At 31.4% G+C, this 21,124-nt stretch overlaps 1 protein-coding gene across 2 annotated transcripts in view; it reads right to left on the reverse strand.

Annotated features, from left to right (window-relative positions):
- Positions 1–21,124, reverse strand: part of LOC129989305 (nephrin-like) — an 827,768-nt gene that overhangs the window by 127,459 nt on the left and 679,185 nt on the right. The gene's annotated exons all lie outside the window — the stretch shown is intronic.

The following is a 21,124-nucleotide window of genomic DNA, read 5'->3' on the forward strand; positions in this document are numbered from 1 at the left end:
ATTTTTTCTCTCGGAATCAAAACGTTGAGCTGAAACATTTCTTTCTAGAACTATATAAGCTCAGAATATCTTCTCACAGTCGGATTTCGCTTTTTTATCTCCTTTTTTTCGGTTTTCTACACTGCTATCGAATTTAATTTGTACAAAGACACCTTGATAAAAACTAAAAATTGAATTATTTCTTTGAAGTTATGAAAAATGGAAAGTGTTAAAGAACTTTAAAAATGCCTCTTCAAATATTTTTTACATATATACATTCCTTCTTCTGATAAAAATGAGGATACAATGAGCTATTTAAATGGCAGCTTTATTCTTTGCTTTCATGTTAAAGAAAATGCCCGATTTTTTGCATCTTCCTTTAAACCATGCCGAAGACACTATACACTCAGCATAAAAAGCCGGAAAAAAAGGAAAAAGAAAAACAGGACGTAGATTTGGAGCTTATCTAGCTGAAAAGGGAATTCTTTCAAAATCTAACTGAGCAAGTATTTATTTTAGGTACATACATTGCAGCCCCATATAGAACAACAGAACTTCATATACAACAGTTTTGTGTCAAATTTTTGCTTCATTCAGTTGGGAAAAAACGCGTCTAAGGCACAAACTCTGTTTTCGCATATCATTAAATGCATGTCAGAGTTTAATTATAACAAAACTCGCCAAGGATGATGCTTTAAAAATACTCAATTCGCGCCAAAGATTAATATTTTTTAACTATTGTAACCCAATGCTATGCAAGGGGGGATTCTCTGGGATAACACATTTATTACAGAGTACGAGAACATTTTGGGAGACTATGCCAGCTGGTTAAGTAACACATTCTTCGAGTTTGTTAATTTCAGTTTCTATTTAATTTACTGTGATGTCATGCTAACATCTCAATCATGAAATTTATTTTAACCCTTTATTTACCGAATTATGTTGCCATCAATTTTTCAACTTCATTTTTGCACCAGTAGTTAAGTTTCCTTGCAGAATAATCCCAGGGAACCCGAGAAAAAAAAATTTAATTAATAGAAATATCTTAATTTAATTATTAATTAAATATTTTTAATTCCTAATTAATAGCTTATATGAACTTTTTGCTATTTCGGTTACATTCTCCGTGTTCTTTAGAATACCATCAGCAAACATAGTCATATTACGAATATATAAGCTAGATTTAAATGGTACTTTCAAGTACCGTCAGTAAATAAAGGGTTAAAATACCCCATATATCATTTTTAGGCAAGGAACAGAAGTATGTAAGTGCGCATAAAGCTGTTCAGTAATGATTTTTAAGATCATCAATTTCCATTTATAAAAAGGTCTTATTAAAATAACTGACATTCAAAAGATTCGAATAAGATAAGAGAAAATGGAGATTAGTGGCAGAAAACTTGAGTGATATTGAAATTTTAGACAATCTCGTCCCAATTGTAATCACAAATAATCTCAGATAGAAACCACTGTACTTAAATCATTAACAGCGTAAAGAAAACTATCTAATAATACACTTTTCTAGCAAGTCCCTCCCAGTCTTACTATCCGGCAGTAGTTACCGGACGGAAGGCTACATGAGGATAACAGGCCAACTGATACGGCTCCTCCATCAAAATGACGGGCGCTTAAGGCCGGACCCTAACTGCTAATGCTATTCTTCCCCCTTGATCGATCATCTGTAAGATGAGCTCTTAATTTTTCACATAACCTCTTGTCTTCCGCGCTCTTTTGGCGATAGACTTTCGTGGGGTCAGATTTTCTTGGGATTTTGTCATTTAAGGATGGAAATTAGATTTTTAATGAGAAAAAAAGAAATAAAAGAAAATAAATTTATAGAAAATAAATTTAGAGACGAAACCAGATTATTTTTTCATTTACAAACTGTACGCATGACAAAGTTAAAATTACATTTTTACTCCCTCGTGTACGTAGTATAAGAAAGTAAAGTAATCGTCAAAAAATTTGATATCGAGATTATGACTAATCTCCACGTTTTAGACCTCCCTGATTTGGAAAAGCACATTTTTGGGAAATGTTAGTCTGTCTGTGACAAAGATAATTAAAAAAAACGCTTTGAGCTAGATGGTTGAAATTTGGAAATGTACCAAATATGCCAAATATCAAATATACCAAATTTGTAGATTTCTATCAAATTTTGAATAAAATCGTTTCAGAGCAATTCCGTCCGTCCGGCTGTTCGAAACTACGTTAACACGGTAACTACAAAAAGAAGAGAGCAAAATAGATAAGATTCGGTACACAGATTTAACATTTATAGTATAGACTCCTATAATGGTATAGACACACGATCAACCCTCCTCCCGCAGAGTTGATCATGTGTCGGTCTGTACCTTCAGAACCATATAAACCTGTTAACTAAAAAATGCAAGCATTTGGATATATATTTGGTGCGGGATTTTGTGACAAATTTTAGTTTCAGTCAGTTGATAAAATCCACAAATTCGATTTTCGGATACAATGAACCACCTATTTGGGATAAATCGCCAATAACTCGCCAAGAATGACACGACAGATTACGTAAAAATGCTAAATTTATGACTAAGGTAATTATTTTGTAACTGTTGTACGCCAATGCTATGCAAGGCATTCTCTAGAATAACATCTTTATTAGAAGTATTCGAGAAAGTTTTGTGGAGACCTCTCTCGCTGGTTTTTCATATTATATATGATAATAAATATTCCTACTTTGATTAAATTTTTATTGTTTATAAACTACTTCTATAACCTGTTTGAATGAAAATGGAGATGCAAAACATCACATCCATTTATGATCTGTCTGGCAGAAAGAGAGTTGTAAATTAAGGAGGAATTGTCTTTATGATACATTATCAGACTTTGGCGACTAGCTAACTTACTAGGATCGGTGATTTCTAAAGATTTTATTAAATGTTTTATTTAATTTGCTCTTAACGGCTTTCTCAACAAAGTATATGTTAACAAATCCGTAACGGTTATATAACTCCGCTTCATTCTCTTTTTATATAACAGATGGCGCTACCTTATTAACATCTAGGTATATTTTCCATGATCCTTTTTGGTGGTCATTAAATTGTATTCTAAGTGAGTGTCTTGCATTTTCGTGCTCGAATTTCTTTTGTCTTGTGAAATGTGAAACTGATAAAATAATTAAATTCCTGTTCCTGAAACTCGTCGGTTATTTTCATCTACCTCATATTAAAGTTATAAAGAGACACTTCCCTCTACAAGTAAGTCTTATTATTTTAGAAGCCTTGGGCCATTTTGTTCATTGTGATGAAAAATCCAGGATGAAATACTTGTGGCAATACTAGAAAAATATTCATGTCGACAATAAAATATATTGTAGTAACATTATCATGAAATATTTTTTAATTTTACCAAGAATAAGCGAAAAGCTGTACTGCCACAAAATTAAAATAATAAAGTGTTTTTTAAGTTTAAAATGGTGAAAAATTCATTTTTGTGCTGTACCATTTTCGGCAGTCAAAGGGAAAAAGAAACTTAAAATTTCGTTTAATATTTAAATCATTAAAATTCTAATTAAAATTTTAGAAAAGTGCCTCTAAGTGCATGTTCCTATTGTCCAATGCATGCAATTTCCAAGTTTCGAAGCTCTATAGGTTAGACTGTATATCTTGCAAGTGCCAACACAAGCTCACATTCTCCGTTATTAGTAGTAGAGCTAGTGGACATAGAATTCTATACTTGAAGTTTAAGAAATATACAGACTCGCATACCTTAAAACAATTCCAGGAATACCCTAAATTGAAATTTTTTTCTTATATTTTTTAACGATTACTTACACGTTAAATCCGATACATGTTGAATGTGTATTTTTTTCGGATAAATACAGAATTTCATAACTTTTAGAAATTTATTTAAGGCATGTATAATTATCTGATACACAGGCTGAATGAACAAAATACTTTAATTCTTCCACTTTAAATGTATATCAAAATAACTATATTTTACTTTTAAGATTGAAAAAACACCTGAAGGCGGAAAATTGAACATTTTTGAAGGTGATATCTGAGTAAGGTTAGTGCATCTAAGAAAGATATTGCTGTAGAAAGGCGTCATTCATTTTTCTTCACTCTTAGAGATAATTACTTGTAATTTGCGGGTTTAAATAAGATGCCCTTATAGATACCATATATGAATTCTACGTAATGGTAATATTAACATCACAAATATACAATTCCCTGATGATAGAAGAGTATTTTATAAAAAAACAAGGTAAGACGCCATATCGTTAAAAACCATAATTCAAACCAAAGAGAAACTTCGTTCAACAAAAATCGAATGAATTGAAAGAATGAGAAAAGTTTAAATAAAAATTATCATGAAAATATGAAAACTTAGATAACTAAAACCTGCTATACTGACAAATCAAATACATAATATCTGGCAACAATCTTTTCCTTCAAGATTTTTACAATCGTTTATTTCAGAAAATATTTCAAATCATGCCTCATTCCTACTGTCCGGCAGTGGTTAAACAGACGGAAGACAGTAGATAGGTAACAATGACAGTACATAGTCAAGTGACATGGCACCACAAACAAAAAGATGGTCGTTTAAGACCAACCCCATTTGGCACTCCCCATCTTGATTGATTGCCTGTAAGACAAGCTCTTAATTTTGCACAATTCCCTTTTATTGTTTACTGCCTTGTTTCAGCGAGGGATTTTTCGAGGGCAGATATTGGTTGCCCCCCAGACTCAGTGCAGATTCTGCGGGAGTTGGAGGACGAGAATGTAATAGACGCCTGCGATGTCGGACAACCGTCGGAGAGTCGCAAAGAGGGAAAAATCTGATTGTATCGCTTGACATGACAAGAAGAACGTTAGTAATGTTTTTGATTTTTAAACGCAAAAGCGTATTCTTTTTGATAAAAGGCATATGATTTGCTATTTTTATCATAAGCATCTATATATTTAAAATAAATGATTTTTCCAAAAGAATCAGTTCTTTACTGGTTCGCTTATTTTTGGCCTACAGCCATTAATCCAATTTTGGTTTCATTTCAAAGCTCATCGTTTCTAAATATGTCATCAGGTGCCACTCACTATGCACCACCTTCCAATTTCGAGGGAAAAAAAGAATCTCTGTACATTTTCTATGAAAGTAAAAAATCCTGGAAGAGTTCTTCAGTAAAAATAATATTTATATGAGATTGATTTCAACAAATTTTTATTGTATATGGAAGTTTAAGCCACTGTATAGGTTACTGGTCGCCAGATCGCATAGCCCTCCAGTTGTGAGAAATTTTTAAATAAAAAAAACTTTCATAGTATTGACAATTAGTGCGATTTCACAAATTTTATTTAGTAATTAATTTTTTCATTTAATAAATGCAGCAAAGTAATGTAATTATATATTTTATGTTTAATATATCAATCCAACAAATATAACTATATTTGTTGTTTAAGTGTGATTTAAAATATTACTTTCATCTATTTTGATAAGCTGCATTATGAAAGTTGGTTAATATGACCAAATTAATATGATTAAAATGGTTGCTGAACAGCTGTCCGCCAAAAGTGTTTAGTGTAAAATAAAGATAAAAAGGAAATGTAAAAATTCCATTCTTTTATGGTTCCTTTTAAAGATTTTTTTCTTTTTAAAAATAATCTAAATTTGAAAAGTTACATACACAAATCCCATTAATAAAAAGAAAATATAAAGACAAAACAAAGGATTTATATTGTAGTTGGGAGTTAAAACGTCAGGAACTATGCTGTGTGTTAAAATCATTTCAGATGGAATTTGAAAATGAACTATTTATTTAGTAAAATAAAATTTAAAACAGAAGTATGAATGTGTTAGAAATGATACACAAAAATATTATATTTAAATAAGAAAGAGCTCGTTCATACATTTATTAAATAAATGTTGAAAAAAAGTTTAGGTTTAAAAATGAATACTCTATTTCAGCCTTGCCTTTCATGAAAGAAATTTCATCGATTGATATTTAACAAATATTTATAATTAACTAATGAATTAAAGAATATTTTTTTATTTTGATATATTAACTGTAATATTTCTTTCCTTCTTCTCAAAAATCTTTCATAAACCTTAAAATACAAGCATATACTGCCTATAAGCTAAGCACCGATGAATAGGAATTTACACTGAACTGTGCAATCATGGGAATGAAAGACAACTTGCTTCAATGAATTCGAATGCTTAGTGAAAAAAATGTCTTTGTAAAAGTTATTTGTAAAGCATGGAATTCATGATAACCTATGCTCTACTGAAATAACAATTTTTTCCTACCAAGTCCTATTACATTAAGGTCTCAAATCTCTGGATTTTCTATTTTTCGAATGAAACAGACAGTGCCATATGACCGAAAATGTTTCAAGAATTTACTACCCCTCCTTTCATGGTTTCTGTACTAGTTACTTAACGCTAGATGACGTCCTGATAACAGATCAAATTATATAAATCTCCAATATAAATAGACCTTGCCTATCTACAGATGCTACATTTCTTCAGATGATCATCAGCTGGTTGAGTTCTAAATTTACTACATTTCTGCTTGTTTTAGCAATGCATTATGGGTTTTTTTACTGAAAAATTTTGTTTGCCTTCAAACGGATTCGAGATTATTCGATACCTGAAATACGATGGATACTTAATCTGTTGAGAAAATAAGATGAACAGATCTCAAATTGATTTATCTCCTTTAAGATTAACTATTAATTTTGAAACAATTCCCCCTTTTTATTTTCTACTTTGTTTTAGAGATGGATTATGTATGATTGAGATAAAAATATTGTTTGCATTCTTACGGATTTGAGATTTTTCTACAGAGAAATCGTGAAATAGGATAGATATTTGAGATATCGGGGAACTTTTGGAAGATTGGCGTGAATGGGGTGGGGCAATTTCTCAATCTTATTAATCTTCTATAAACGGAACTATTATTTTTTAAACAATTTCCTCTTTTTTTTTCATTTTCTTTTCTGTTTTAGAAATAGATTATAAGTGTTTAAGAGGAAGATCTTGCTTGCCTTCTACTTGATTTGAGATTTTCCTTCAGAGGGATCTGGAAATGCGATAGATGGTTTGTTGGAGAAATCTCTGGATGGTTAGGACGAGATGAATATTTCTCAGCTTGATCAATTATTTTCAAGTTGAGCTGTTAATTTTCCACTTTTCCCACATAGTTTTCCATTCTGTTTTAGATATGGATTTATCTATGACAAATTTTAATTGCCTCCAACCAAGTTCGGGAGTCTTTTATGAAGAAGTATAAAATTGCTACATATGCTTGTCATACATATGCTTGTCTTTTCATAGTCCCACATATGTGCATTGGTGGCCGTCTCATGTAATTGTCATTTAATTGGTGAATATCAATTTGCGAAAAAGTCCAACAGGAGTAAATTCTGTTGTATATACCAATTAAAAATCTTGCATACAGAGGATAGTCTTCCACATTGTTTGCATTCTTCGTAAACAAAATGGATGCATACCTTCATCATGTAAAATTTCCCATCATGTAAGACTCGGACCCAGATCATCCATATATTATATTCATTTCAACTGGACCTAAAGTTGTTTCTTCCATTTCAAGAATGCTGGCCCAGTCTATCTCACGTCTGCTAACAGTGAGACATCCATTTTCTCAGAGCTGGCAATAAACACGCTCAAACCTTTATTGAGTGAGTAGCTGGTTATTCGAAAATTGTTCTTTATATAGCTTTTGAGCATATAATCCATTTCTATTCGCGGTCTCATACATCAGATGGGTACCTACATTTGTAAAATGATTCATGATATTCTAAATCCCAACGGGAAAATGACATATCACGGATGGTATTGAATGTCATAAAATGCACTACATACTAATTCTTAGATTATTCATCATCAGATTAATATTTTATGAAAAAAAATTCTTATTTCCAGTCTCTCTAACCCCTATTCAAATTTTTGGTAGATAATTTCCAAGCGCCTTGTATAAGATGATCCCTAAGAAGCTATTTAATTGAGCAGGTTGTAGATTAAAATACAACCTAAATTAAATTCAGTTTGATATCATGCAATCTTAAATAACTAAAGCCTTATTTCAAATTTAAATCAAGTACCATGTACCAAAACCCCTTTTATTCTCCATTTCTATCTTTCTAAATGAAGCAGACATACCCTTTTACCAGAAAACTTTTCAAGTACATCCCCGCCCAAATCGTGCTGTCCGGCAACTGTAACCGAAAGGAAGATTCTACACTAGGATAACAAGCCAAATGACACAGTTTCTCCATCAAAATGGCGGCCGCTTAAGGTCCAAGACTTATCTGGAAAGACTATTACCTCCCCCCTTTTGATTGATCACCTGTAAGACGAACTCTTAATTTTCCACAATTTCCCCTTGTTGTTTTTCACCTCGTTCGTGCGATGGATTTTCTAGAGGAACAGATCTTGTTTGCCTTCCAAGTAGCTTGATATTCTCTTAGAGTAGGGGTATAGAGATGTAAAATGTTGAAAAGTAATGCACACTTTAGTGAATTGTTGGAGAATTGGGATCAGGAAGTATTAATAATTCTTTTGGTTAATGTGGTTCAGCGATGAATATTTTCTTCTTTTAAATAATGATGAAAAGGATGTAAATTGTTTCATCTATACAAAGTGCAAAGTAGGCTAAGCATTATCACACATATTTATAAACGAATAAGAAAGAATGATTATTTATAAATGCGAGCACTCTATGAATATAAATTCATTTCATACTACTAACAAAAATGAAAATAAAATAAAAGAATCGGCGATTTGTTTCAATGTCAGTTGAGAAAATTCGATATTAAAATTATCGGAAATAACACTTTGTGAAAAAAAAAAAACAACTTTCAGATCAGTTTTTTTTCTTGATGAATTTATCATTCAAGGAAAGCGATTTTAAGCAAAAATATGAATTATTAAAAGTAACGGATACAAAGATGAAACAAATAAACCTCATTTCAATTAGAAAACCAGTGGACATAGTCTTCCCAAAACTTTCCTGCATACTCTCTCATAAAGGTTTTATCCCAGAGAATGCCTTACAGGGTACTGGTGTACAATAGTTACGATATATTAACTTTTGAAGTGAATTTAACATTTTGGCTGACTCTTTCGTGTCGTCCTTGGTGATTAATCCGTAACATGTGGTTAATAGTATCCAAAAACCGAATTTGTGTTTTAGGCACGTTTTTCTAAACCGAATGAAACCAAAATTTGACACAAAACTGCACTTGTAGTCACAAAATCTCGTACCAGATTTCAAATATGTATGTCTTTGCGTTTTTGAGTTACCGTACTTACATGTTTCTGGAAATGCAGATAGACAGACGGTCAATTCCTTTTTGTATTTGGCCCAAAACTTGACAGGTGTTTACACTATAGATATTAAATCTGTGTATCGAATGCATTAGGACAGACGGACTTACTTTGATCAGATTGCACTCAAAATTTGATAGAAATCAAATTTTGTATAAGGATCGTATATCAGATTTCATCCATTTAGCTTAAAAGCGTTTTTGAGTTATTTTTGTCACTGACAGACAGACGGGCATTTCCTAAAAATGTGTTTTCGGGCTCAGGAAGGTCTAAAACGCAGAGATTCGTCAAAATTTCGAATTCGAATTTTTTGAAGACTATTGTACTTTCTCTATACTACGTAAACGAGAAAATAATTTTGCGTTTCATATGTAAATGACGCAGTATGTACATTTCGTGTTCGAATTTCGATTTCTTCTAAAAGGATACTTTAATGTTGGTTTAATATTAATATCATAGACTTGCGATTGACTTTAAAAGTCAGGAATTGGTTCATCTGAGTTCATTAGAGTTATTACTGAGTGTAGTACTTGGTTTGGAGTCAGTCTTAAATAAAAAAAAGTAACATTAAAATAAAGAATTGAATAATTTATTATTTCTAATGCTATAATTCCAGAAATCATCTTCATAAAAACTACTTCAATAGATAGAAATTACAGATAATTTATGCCCCATTGCAATTTACAGATAATTATTTTCCTTGCAATTGCTAATCATCTGAGGTCACATCTCATTACCACAAATTTTGTTTATCAGGATTTTTTTTGTCTACGTTCTTTTTTATCTGATTGTCCAATCTAATTTTTTTTTAGTGAAAAAGCCACTGCCTACCAACTGAAAACTCCTTAGGGATATCTCACCTTTTTTCTCTTTTTGTTATCGACAGTAGTTACTGAATGGAACAAGCCAAATAACAAGCTCCCCGTCAAAGAGATGGTCGCTTATCTAGAAATGCTGCTGCCCCATCCTCCTCCTTTCTCACACCCTCACATTCTGATCGATCACCTGTAAGATGAGCTCTTAATTTTCCACAATCCCTCCTTGTTGTTTTCCGCCCTGTTTCAGTGATGGATTTTCCAGGGGCAGATTTTGTTTGCCCCCGGACTGAGTGGAGATTCTTCTGGGGAAGGAGGGTAGAAATGTGATAGATGTTGAGAAACTTTTAGAGGGTTGGCCTGTATAGGGTTGTTGAGAGATTTCGCTGTGTCATGTGGCGTCACACTGATATCTTGCAATGAGTAAGATGAATTTTGAAAAAAAAAAAAAAAAAAAAAGATCGATACTTTATTGTGTATTTTTTTTATGGAATGGGTGTTAAAGAATAAAACAGAAATTTATTTTTATTTGTTAAATTTAGCTTCTATTTGCTAGAAAGTGAATGGATAAAAAAATTAAGATTTCAATCAAGTTCTTTTTAGACTTTTTTTTTCAAAAATTTCAACACATTATCCATAAAATAATATGATCTTATAGCCACGCAGATGGCTGTCTAAGTTACCAAGCCACATCAGTGATAGATTTACACATTTTGAAGCCATTGGCAATTCATAATAGGTGGCTTTTCTTTTGATCAAAAGGCCAATTTAGTTACAATTATATTTTATTATATTTTACACATTTCACATTTAGTTTCAAATACATTTTAAATTTTATCAACATATTAATAATTCATTTTAGTCTGTATAATTACTTATGTATGTATAGTACGAAATATATATAATTTATTAATGATATATACTTTGTGAAAATGTACATGCTTTATTTATTCATTTATTATTCCAACTACATACCATACTGCAATTAAGCAGACATTCGTTAAAATTCTGTAGTAACATTTTAGTGAATGGAATAATAGTGATTGGGATTTGACCAATTCCACTTAATAAAATGATAATATTACTCTAATATTTTAGAATATTGTTACGAAATTTCCGGAGTTCGTTTGGATAGTGGGAGTGATATGGTGTGGAGAACACTCAATCAGCAGGCGGCAGTAGAAAATGAAACAACGGCGTTTATTTACACTAAGACAACACAAAGACGACTACTATATACAGCACACAATTATCTTTAGCCGAGACGTGCAGACAACAGACTCTAATGCAGACCGTAGCGCCCAACTTAATTCAGCACTCACTTGACTCCGTCGCTGCTCCGCTAATCTCTGGAAGGCCAGTTCTTTCTGTCGATTCCGACTACTCTGCCCTAGCAGCTGCGGCCGCTTCCTTTTATAGGTCTCAGGAACGTTCGAGGCGTATCTCCGTTCCTACTGGACGGATCGGGAAAATTCTCGATGTTTTGGGCATAATCTATTTTGGCGCCAAATTCGTCGCCAAGTCGCCAAATGGTCGTCAAGCTCCGGGGCCCTCCGACGCGACACCGGACTCCGTCCAATACCGATGACTGTAAAACATTATTTCCGATGGTAGAACCAACTATGCTGGGAAGCAGCATTACAGATTCGTAACAATATATTTAGAATTCATAGCTGTGTTATAATTTTGTATATTTGGAAATTAGATCAATAATTTTAACCAATCTGCCTACCCACTTCCTGAGCGTGCCTAGTGAGAACCCACTGCTGAATCAAGTACAAATACAAATACAATAAAGCGGCAACTGCTCTTTTAGAGGATAAGTCGATTTATATTAGAGTAAAAAGGTTCCTAAATGAGCTTCAATGCTTCAACAACTCTAAATAAAGTTTAGTGACTTAGCTGCCAAGGAGAAAGAGGGTAAAAATGCCCCAGAGTCAGCCTCAGGAGGGGCGTCCGAAGACAAAACATCAGTGCGTATGTGTTTTAACATAAAATGAAATAGTATAAAGGGACAAAAAAAAATATCATGCCCTCAGTTTTATTTACACTTGCTAAACCAATGAAAGTGATTGGAGGGCGAAAAAGAAATCATACTAAGTTCCAAATGCAAATTATTGTCACTATGCTACCTAAAATGTTACTTGTGACAACTTTTCAATTGTGTATTGTGATATGCTTCTTGTAATTAAATTAAAATCATAAAATAATTTGAGGCAATATGAATTGAAGAAATGCCATTACATGTTTTATTAAAACAGATATTAATAATGTTTATTAATAATAATTATTAATAATAATTATTAATTAATATTATGAATAATTAATAATTAACAGTTATTATAATATTACTAATTCTATGGAATTTTAGTTTTCATAAAATATCTGTGAAAAGTAGCTATAATAGTAAAGTAAGTAAGCTACTATAAATATTTAAATAAAATCAAGTTTAATGATTAAAAAAATTGCAGACATGCCAACATGCCTATCATATAAGATTCAAATCACAAATGCCAGATACGTGTGATATATATCATATTAATCGAGTATGTCAGAATGACTAGCAAATTACAATTCATTCTTAGGTTTCAAATGCTAAACATTTTATTTTTCTTAGACTTTTTTCAGATAAAATCGCATCGAAAGCGTTATTTTGTTGCGAAGAACACCACACGTTCTTGCGTTTCATTTTCGCTGCCGGACAAAAGAAAAAGCAGGAGGAAAAAAAGTCAGCCACCACAGAAAGAAGTAGAAATACGAACCCAACAAAGTCGTAATTGCCAACCTTAATTTGCTCCCGCCTTTTTTCTCCCGCGATCGATTATTCCCTTTCTAATAATTTCTCCACATCTTTTGCCCGCCCTTTCTCAAACAAAGAAGAACGAACTCAAACATAACCGAAAAAGGAGGGCAAAATTGCGGGTGACAAGAGTTTATAAGTCCTCTTCCATAGAAAGAAAATAGATCCGCCACCGGAAACAGTTATTGCTCCGAGAACATGGAATGCTCTAAGCCTTTTTCTCAGCATTTGATCTGAAAGGTGGGATTGGGTCTGAGAGGAGGGCTTTTTTTTTTTTTTTTTTTTTTTTGTCTTTTTTCTTTTCTTTGGCACACAGATATTGAGAGGAAGTAAAAGAAAGGCCATAAAATTATTGACTACTGTGTGGAAACGGTATTCTTTTTTTAAACTCTGTGTTAGTAGGATTCACTTCTATTTTGAGGGCTACTTTGGAAGATGGTTCTTGTATTTTTGAAGCATTGTGAAATGATGTCAATGAAATTTGAGCCGGCTTCATATACTGTAGAATTCCGAGTCATACCTAAATGAGAATGTTTATCGTCTCATATTCAAGGCTGGATTATGATTTGTAGGGGTCATAAAATTATTGACAACTTTGTGGAAATGGTATTCTTTTTTAAACTTTGCATTAGTAAGATCAACTTCTATTTTGAAGGCTACTTTTGAGAGACGGCTCTTGTACTTTTGAACTATTATGAAATGATGTCAGTGAAATTTGATCCGGCTCCACATTCTGTAGAATATCGAGCAACATCAAAATCAGGATGTTATGAAATCATTGCAGTGAAATTTGATTCGGTTCCACATTCTGTAGAATATCGAGCAACATCAAAATCAGGATGTTATGAAATCGTGTCAGTGAAATTTGATCCGGCTCCACATTCTGTAGAATATCGAGCAACACCAAAACGAGGATGTTATGAAATCGTGTCAGTGAAATTTGATCCGGCTCCACATTCTGTAGAATATCGAGCAACACCAAAACGAGGATGTTATGAAATCGTGTCAGTGAAATTTGATCCGGCTCCACATTCTGTAGAACATCCAACCATACCAAAGCCAAAATGTAGTAGTGTAGCCAAATTCTGTAGCCATCCAAAATGAGGATGTTTATCGCGTCATATTCAAGGTTGGATTTTGTTTTGTATGGGTCCTTAGACAATGGAAATTTGGAAGCTTCCTCTCCTTTTCTAAGCTTTTAAAATTCGATATTTTTTTTATTTATTTTATTCTAAATAAGATTTATCTAAGTAACAAATATTGAGACAAACTTAAATAACAAAACGTTTCTTTACAAGTCATTTTTCAGTGAAGTTTCTTTCAGTATTTCAAGCAATTCTTTTCATATAATTTAAAGATTTAGACAAAATGGAAACAATTTATAAATTTTTAAATGCATTCTAAATATCAAATACAAAGTTCAACAAAAAATAGGCTTGCGAGTCATTTGGATAACTGAGAAAAAGTTCAGGCTACTGAGACCTGCAACCGAATTAGAAAACATGAAAATATCTTAAGCATGATATTCTGAAACTCAAAATTTACTCATTTTAATTTGAACAAATGTAATTCGAATCCTTATAAATCAAATGGAAGATAATAATTAGACAGCCTGAAAATATTACAAAAAGAGCTCAAGAATATTCATGGCATTTTAAAATTGCGACGACTCTTGGACATTTGATAATCCGGCCTTGGTCTTGTTTAACTTTACATAGTTTGGAGTAACTAACAAAAATTTCCATTCAAATTTTGAATGATCACTGTCCATATTTTTAATAATTCTGCCTGGAAATGTTAAAAAGTTTTAATACGGTAATCATCTTTCTCTTTTGATTTACAGAAGCTGAAAATCATATGCTAATAATGATTTTATTTAATATGTTTAAGCAAAATGTAAAAGAAAAAGTCATCGCAGAGTGAAAAAAATGCTCAATAATAGACATATGCCCAATGTTTATTAATACGTTTAGGTAACATGTCCATATTTATCATGTGAAGTTAATATCATTTGAATTAATTAAGTTTTTTTTCATGCCTAATCACAACCAAAAGCTTTACATCTACACATTGAGAATTCATGATTTAAACACGTTAAGTTAAATTCTATTTTCTAAAGAGTGTCCCAAAATAAAAACAAAATTTTGCCACCATTCGTGCAGGAAAGTGGTGGAAACCCTATTAAAAAAACCAATTTGACAGCTGGTAGTGTAGGGTTAGTAAAAAGGGATCGTTACACGATAGAACAACGTGTTTTCTTTCTTGGTCTGGTGGTCAAAGCTCGAAAATTTGGGAATTGGCCCCCTATATTGTATGATTTAACACCACTGAATATTTTTTATGGGATTATTCGAAGTCAAAGATCTAGGCCATCAAGCCCACAAACACGAGAGCATTGAAGGAGGAAATTTAACGATGCATCAACAAAATTCAGCCACATTTATGCAAAATGGTCATGGAAAATTTCGAAAAAAAGTGAGTACCAGCAAAGCTGTGGAGGCCATTTGCCCTATGTGTCATTCCATACTTACCCCTGTCTTATGTACTTTACGATTAAATAAAAATATAGCAATTTAGAGCGAAAAAAACGTTGTTATATCGTGCAACGCTCCCTTTTTACTAATCCTAAACTATCAGCTATTATATGGTTTTTTTTAATAGGGTTGCCACCACTTTACTGTATGAATGGTGGCAAATTCAAATCTTACGTTAATGTTGGGACACCCTTAATACCTGTCATCTATAATTCAGAATAAATTCCTGCTAAATAGATTTCCAGTTTCGTTACAATCTTTTTTATTTATTACTGTGAAACGGCTATTTTTTTGTAGTTATCTACATAAACCAAAAGGAGTGCTCTTTTAATTTTCTCATGCGCTCTGACATTAGAGTATATTTTCTGTTTAGCTTCGACTGATTATTAAAAGAATCGAGTAAGCATTTTCGCATAATACTTCTCGAAGACTGATTTTGAAAAATATTTTAACACAATTTTAGTGCAAAGAATACATAAAACGAATCACGCGTTTAGATTACTGCGATTTTAATTTATGGCGTCCATATAAAAATGAATATTTACTGACAGATTGCAAATTATTTATTTCCTCTAGCGTTTTATGCCAAGCGATAAACAATTCTTGACGGATTTTATCCAAAATTAATGCAATTCTACAGTTCTGCTGCTAAAGCCATATATCAAATTCCATACAAGTGGGTTTTTGCATTTCCCAGTTTCTTGTTCACTTGAATACTTGAGTGAGACATGTCCTCCAAAATTTCGTAGGGAACCGTACTTTATTCAGACCAAACATTTAATTCCTTTTTATCATAGGAGAACATAGTGTTGTTTTGGCTTGGGGCTTTTGAAGCCTCAAAATCCGTAGGCAGAAAATAAAGAGCACGGGTCGTAAGAAGTTACCGCTCGAAGAAACAGAAAGAAAACGGGAATCGCCGCGAAACAACCAGGAGAGATATAAAAAAGTATATATGTATATATAATTTTTTTTTAATTTTAATTTTCAATTTTTTTAGCAGGCAATAACAGTTTTGGAGCTCGAACGATTTTGAAATTAAGAAAAGAAAAAAAAATAAAGAAACCTGTAGTTTTTTCTAAAATTTTGAGATTGCGCAATGCAGTAGTCACGTGATCATTCCAAACCAATTGAAACTGTATTTTCGAAAAAAAAAATGTAGTCTCCAGAACGTGTTCTGGAGTTCAAACAATTTTCAGATTACAAAAAAACTCCCATCGTTTTTCTAAATATCGACGAATGTGTAATCGAGATAGTCACATGATTGTTTCAAAGCGGTTTAAACTGGTTAAAAAATAATGTCCTCGCATGATAACTTAAAATTAAAACCTTCTATCTTAAATTTCGTCTTTTTTTTAAATATTTCTATTTTTATTTAACTTTCTGTTTTTGAGATTTCATCTAAATTGTTCATATCCTTATGAAATGTGGAGATTCATAACAATATCGAGGAAAAAAATTTCAATGATTACAATATCTTATATATATATTCGTGAAAATATAATGTTATTAAACCAGTCAATTCATAGTACATGCTCTAAAAAACATAAGTACATAAAGTACTCTTTAAAAAAGTAACGATACTTTTAATGTAAAATCATTATACATTTTGGAACGGTAATTAATTGTTTAACCTTTGGCATACACTTAATTCAATTTACCCTTTAATGCACAACTGTTGCATATATTTAGATTTTAAATAAAATTACTTCGTTTTATTATTTTTCTTTTTTTATCCCAATCGAAATTTTTTCAGCAAAACGCAGCATTTCACTTTATTTGAGTTAGACAAATATTTGTTTAGGGATATATTTTTAAAAACTATTTTTTTGTAAGTGTCAATATTTATACTGCAATCAACACAAGCCTAACATGGGCAAAGAGGCTAGTGACGTCGAACAAATAATTAATTTAATTAGAGTAAATGCATTTTTAAAAAAATCATGTGAAATTTTTCATGGGAACTTAAAAATCATAACGTCTGAAATATATCCGTTGTGAACGATATGTCGAAAAGGATTTAAAAGAAAATATCTCGTGAAAAATGTATTTGCCTTAGAGAAAATAAACATTTTATCAAGTTTTATTCCAAAACGTGAAAGTTTTTCATCTTTCCAAGATTTTTTTTTTTTAGTAAATTAAATATTATAAGTCTAAATCTATCCATTTTAAATCATCTGTCGAAGACTTTTTAAGCGAAAAATATCTTGTTCCAAATAGAGAGAGTAAATAACTTTTCAATTATCGCCTCTATTAAACGTATTTTTTATAATCCCAATTAATTAATTCTTCTTTACATGATTTTTTTCTTTTTTTGTGAAATAAATCAGGGTAATATAAATCATACTCTGGATTAAAGAAAAATGATTAAAAAATCCTAGTATAAATAAAATATAAATCCTAGTATAAATATATAATATAAAAGAATTATGTATATATGATGGAACTATCCATCATCATGCAAATTTACATGTTAAGCTCAGTACAAAATCTTCAATGTCCCTCTCTTCTAAATTTCTCCACTCATTATCGCTTTTATTAGCAACAAAATCTCAGATTAGTTATAAAAAATACTCAAGAAATCGCGCGTTTCTTCCTATCACAACAAACAGCGGAATGACAAGTTTAAACATGCTATAATGATTGTGATATTTGAATATTATTTATATTTGAATATATTTTTTCTGACAGCTCCGTTCCTTTTTACGCAATAGTAGTGAAAAAAGTTGCCAGCAGCAGCCAATTTACAATACACCTGTTTTGAGTACAATTTTTTGTTCATTAAATGCTATGCGGTTAATTTCCATCATCATGCAAATAAGGGTTACCAGATATATGTACAAAATAGGCATTGTATAAATTTTCTAGACAATATAAAAAATTATGAATATTATTCAGGTAAAACATTAAAAGAGAGCCATGAAAAGGTATTTGTTAAAAAACATGCATTTTTTTGAAATGTTAGAATGATACATTTCATTAGTTCAAACTAATATTGACATGCGATTTGAAAATCCTCAATCTGAAATGAGATTCGAAAGTCATGCGCCTTCCCATTTAACCCTTTCAGTACTAATTATCCCTAACCGCCCATGAAAGTTCTATAATAATGGGGCATTTTAGTGCCGGATTCAATTTCAAACGAGATTTGCAGGATATAAAGCAAGTCATCATCAATAATATCCAGGCTTTACATCCTGCACTCCTCGTTTAAAAGAAAAACTGTCCCCGAACGCCCATTAATATAGAACTTGTTCGGCGAATTCGGGCCTTTTAGTAGTGAAAAGGCAATATATAAATATGCATACATTAAAAATCATTCGAAGACTTATGAAATATTTTTACAACTTTGCAGACATCTGGCAACACTCATCATTGATTTCATACTATTGTTCGTCTGAAAATAAATTAGTTTTCCGTTAGATAAAGATTTCGACTTTGTTTCTGTAAATGGCTAATGTAATTAAGCAAATAATATGCATTAGGATTTGTTAATTTATTTAATTTCCGCTATAAAATTATTTGAAATGTTGGAAAAAGTATTTTTAAAGACAATTTTTTAAAAATCAAAAACAATTGTTAAATCAGTGCTTGACTGGTATAAAATTTTAAAGAAGGTGGATTCTTTCAAGTATTTCAGTTTCTTGCAGTGAAACCTTGATAACCTGAAGTAGAAGGGAAAAAGAAAAGAAAAATCGACATCGAAAATTCGGATTAGCTAATATATCAACCTAACGAAATTCGACTTATCGAATATATCAACCTAACGAAATTCGGCTTATCGTAAATAATAACATCTCTATTCAGTTAGGCAAGAAGAAATCATCGCATTGGCTTATCGAAGTTCCACTGTATAATCTCTAATAATCACTGTCTTGCGACTTGAGAAAACATCGCATTTAAGTGAGATGGAAAAGTAGAATGAACAAAGACCAGACTCTTGGCGAGAATATTGCAATCTAAATATAAAGATAATCTAAATTCCGAACAAATTCCAAAATTATGAAAGATAGTCAATTTTAAGTGATAAGTGGAAATTAAATCAAATCATAAATAAATACTTATCAGTTAATTGATTTTCTAAAATTTAACACATCCAAGCGAAATTTTTAACCATTTAACTGCTTTATTTTCTTTACTATCTAATAAGATGACACCTTCTATTTTGAGAATATTTTCTTATTTTGATTCAAATGGAAATCCATTGAATACTTGACTTATCTAAGTATTCGAAGTAGAATTTTAATAGTGAATTATAATTGTCATGAATGGTTTATTTTTTGCTTACAACTAGCAACATTCGATAAATCGATGCACGTATAGCACTCAGGCAAAACAATTAAGCTGTTAATCTTCTTTTAAGACAAGATTTCAGATTCAAAAATGGAAATATCTTTTGTTTTCAAGACATTGGAACGGAAGATCATTGTTACCTATATACCTTCAGTAACGCTATTTATTCTTGTCTCTACATTTTAGCAATTAGCCTCTACATCACGCGTACTGGATATAATTAAAGATTAGATTAATACCATCTGAATTTCTAATCTTGCTGATTAGAAAGCCAGTTAGTTACTACCAATTAGTGAATCATCCTTATGATATGTCCACATAGTATATCACCACTCAAAGTTACTACCGGCTGCAATCCGTTTTTTGGCTTCCTTTCATATTGCTAATGGATGTCGAGCAACTAATGCATGCTGATTACAGACGCAATTCCACGGACATTTGTTACAATTTTCGCCTTAGAAATTATCTTGCCTTTTTTATATTTGCGATTCGGCATTTTTTGGCGATATTCTGGCGAAATTAAGCCAAATAAAATTTTAAGCCATCCCACAAAGTTAAAACCATGAATTTTGTTGAAAATTCCCATTTTTACTTTTTACTGTTTCAAAAAATAGGTACGTTTCTGTTTCCAATGATATCCGTATTTTGATCTCTATCAATTAGAAGCCAAGTTATAACAAACTATTGACATGTAAGTTATGCTTATTTATATGTATTTAAAAAATATACATGAATTTTCTGAAGAACGAGCTTTTTCATTATTCTACTGTATGAGTATCATCATATCTCAAAACATTATCGAAATATCTTAATGAAATTTATAATTAGCGCTCGTTGTGTTATTCATAATGTAATGAACGGGGGATTTGACGTTGAATACTCTAAAAATGGATTTATGGTTGTTTAATGTCAATACTGCTGAAAAACATCTAAAATTTTATAGATCATTTCTTATACTACACACAATTTTATTTTTGAAAATAATTCTTAAGTAATAATTAGATATATTCTAAGATATGTTACACATGTAATGTTGCAAACAAATATGAAAAACTGACAATTTTTTTTTCTCTAGAACAATCCTATATGTTGTAAACAGATGCTAAAATTTACATCAAAATAGGCCTTTTCTTCAATAGCTATATTATATAAGTAATTTCACTTTTATTTATCATTTTATTCTTATACTGATAAAAAACACCATACAAACATTAAAATATTTATTTTTTGAAAATTCCCCTCTGAACCTAATCGGATACCTCAGTATACAACTTTTAACCCTTTAAAGGGACATTTTTTTCTAGTCATATTATGTTAAAATATTTTTAGGCTTGAAATCAGAATGAGAAAAGGGATTCATTTGGCTTATTAGATAAATTTAA

The sequence above is a fragment of the Argiope bruennichi genome, chromosome 10 (genome assembly GCF_947563725.1).
Source record: "Argiope bruennichi chromosome 10, qqArgBrue1.1, whole genome shotgun sequence".
NCBI classification, from domain to species: domain Eukaryota; kingdom Metazoa; phylum Arthropoda; class Arachnida; order Araneae; family Araneidae; genus Argiope; species Argiope bruennichi.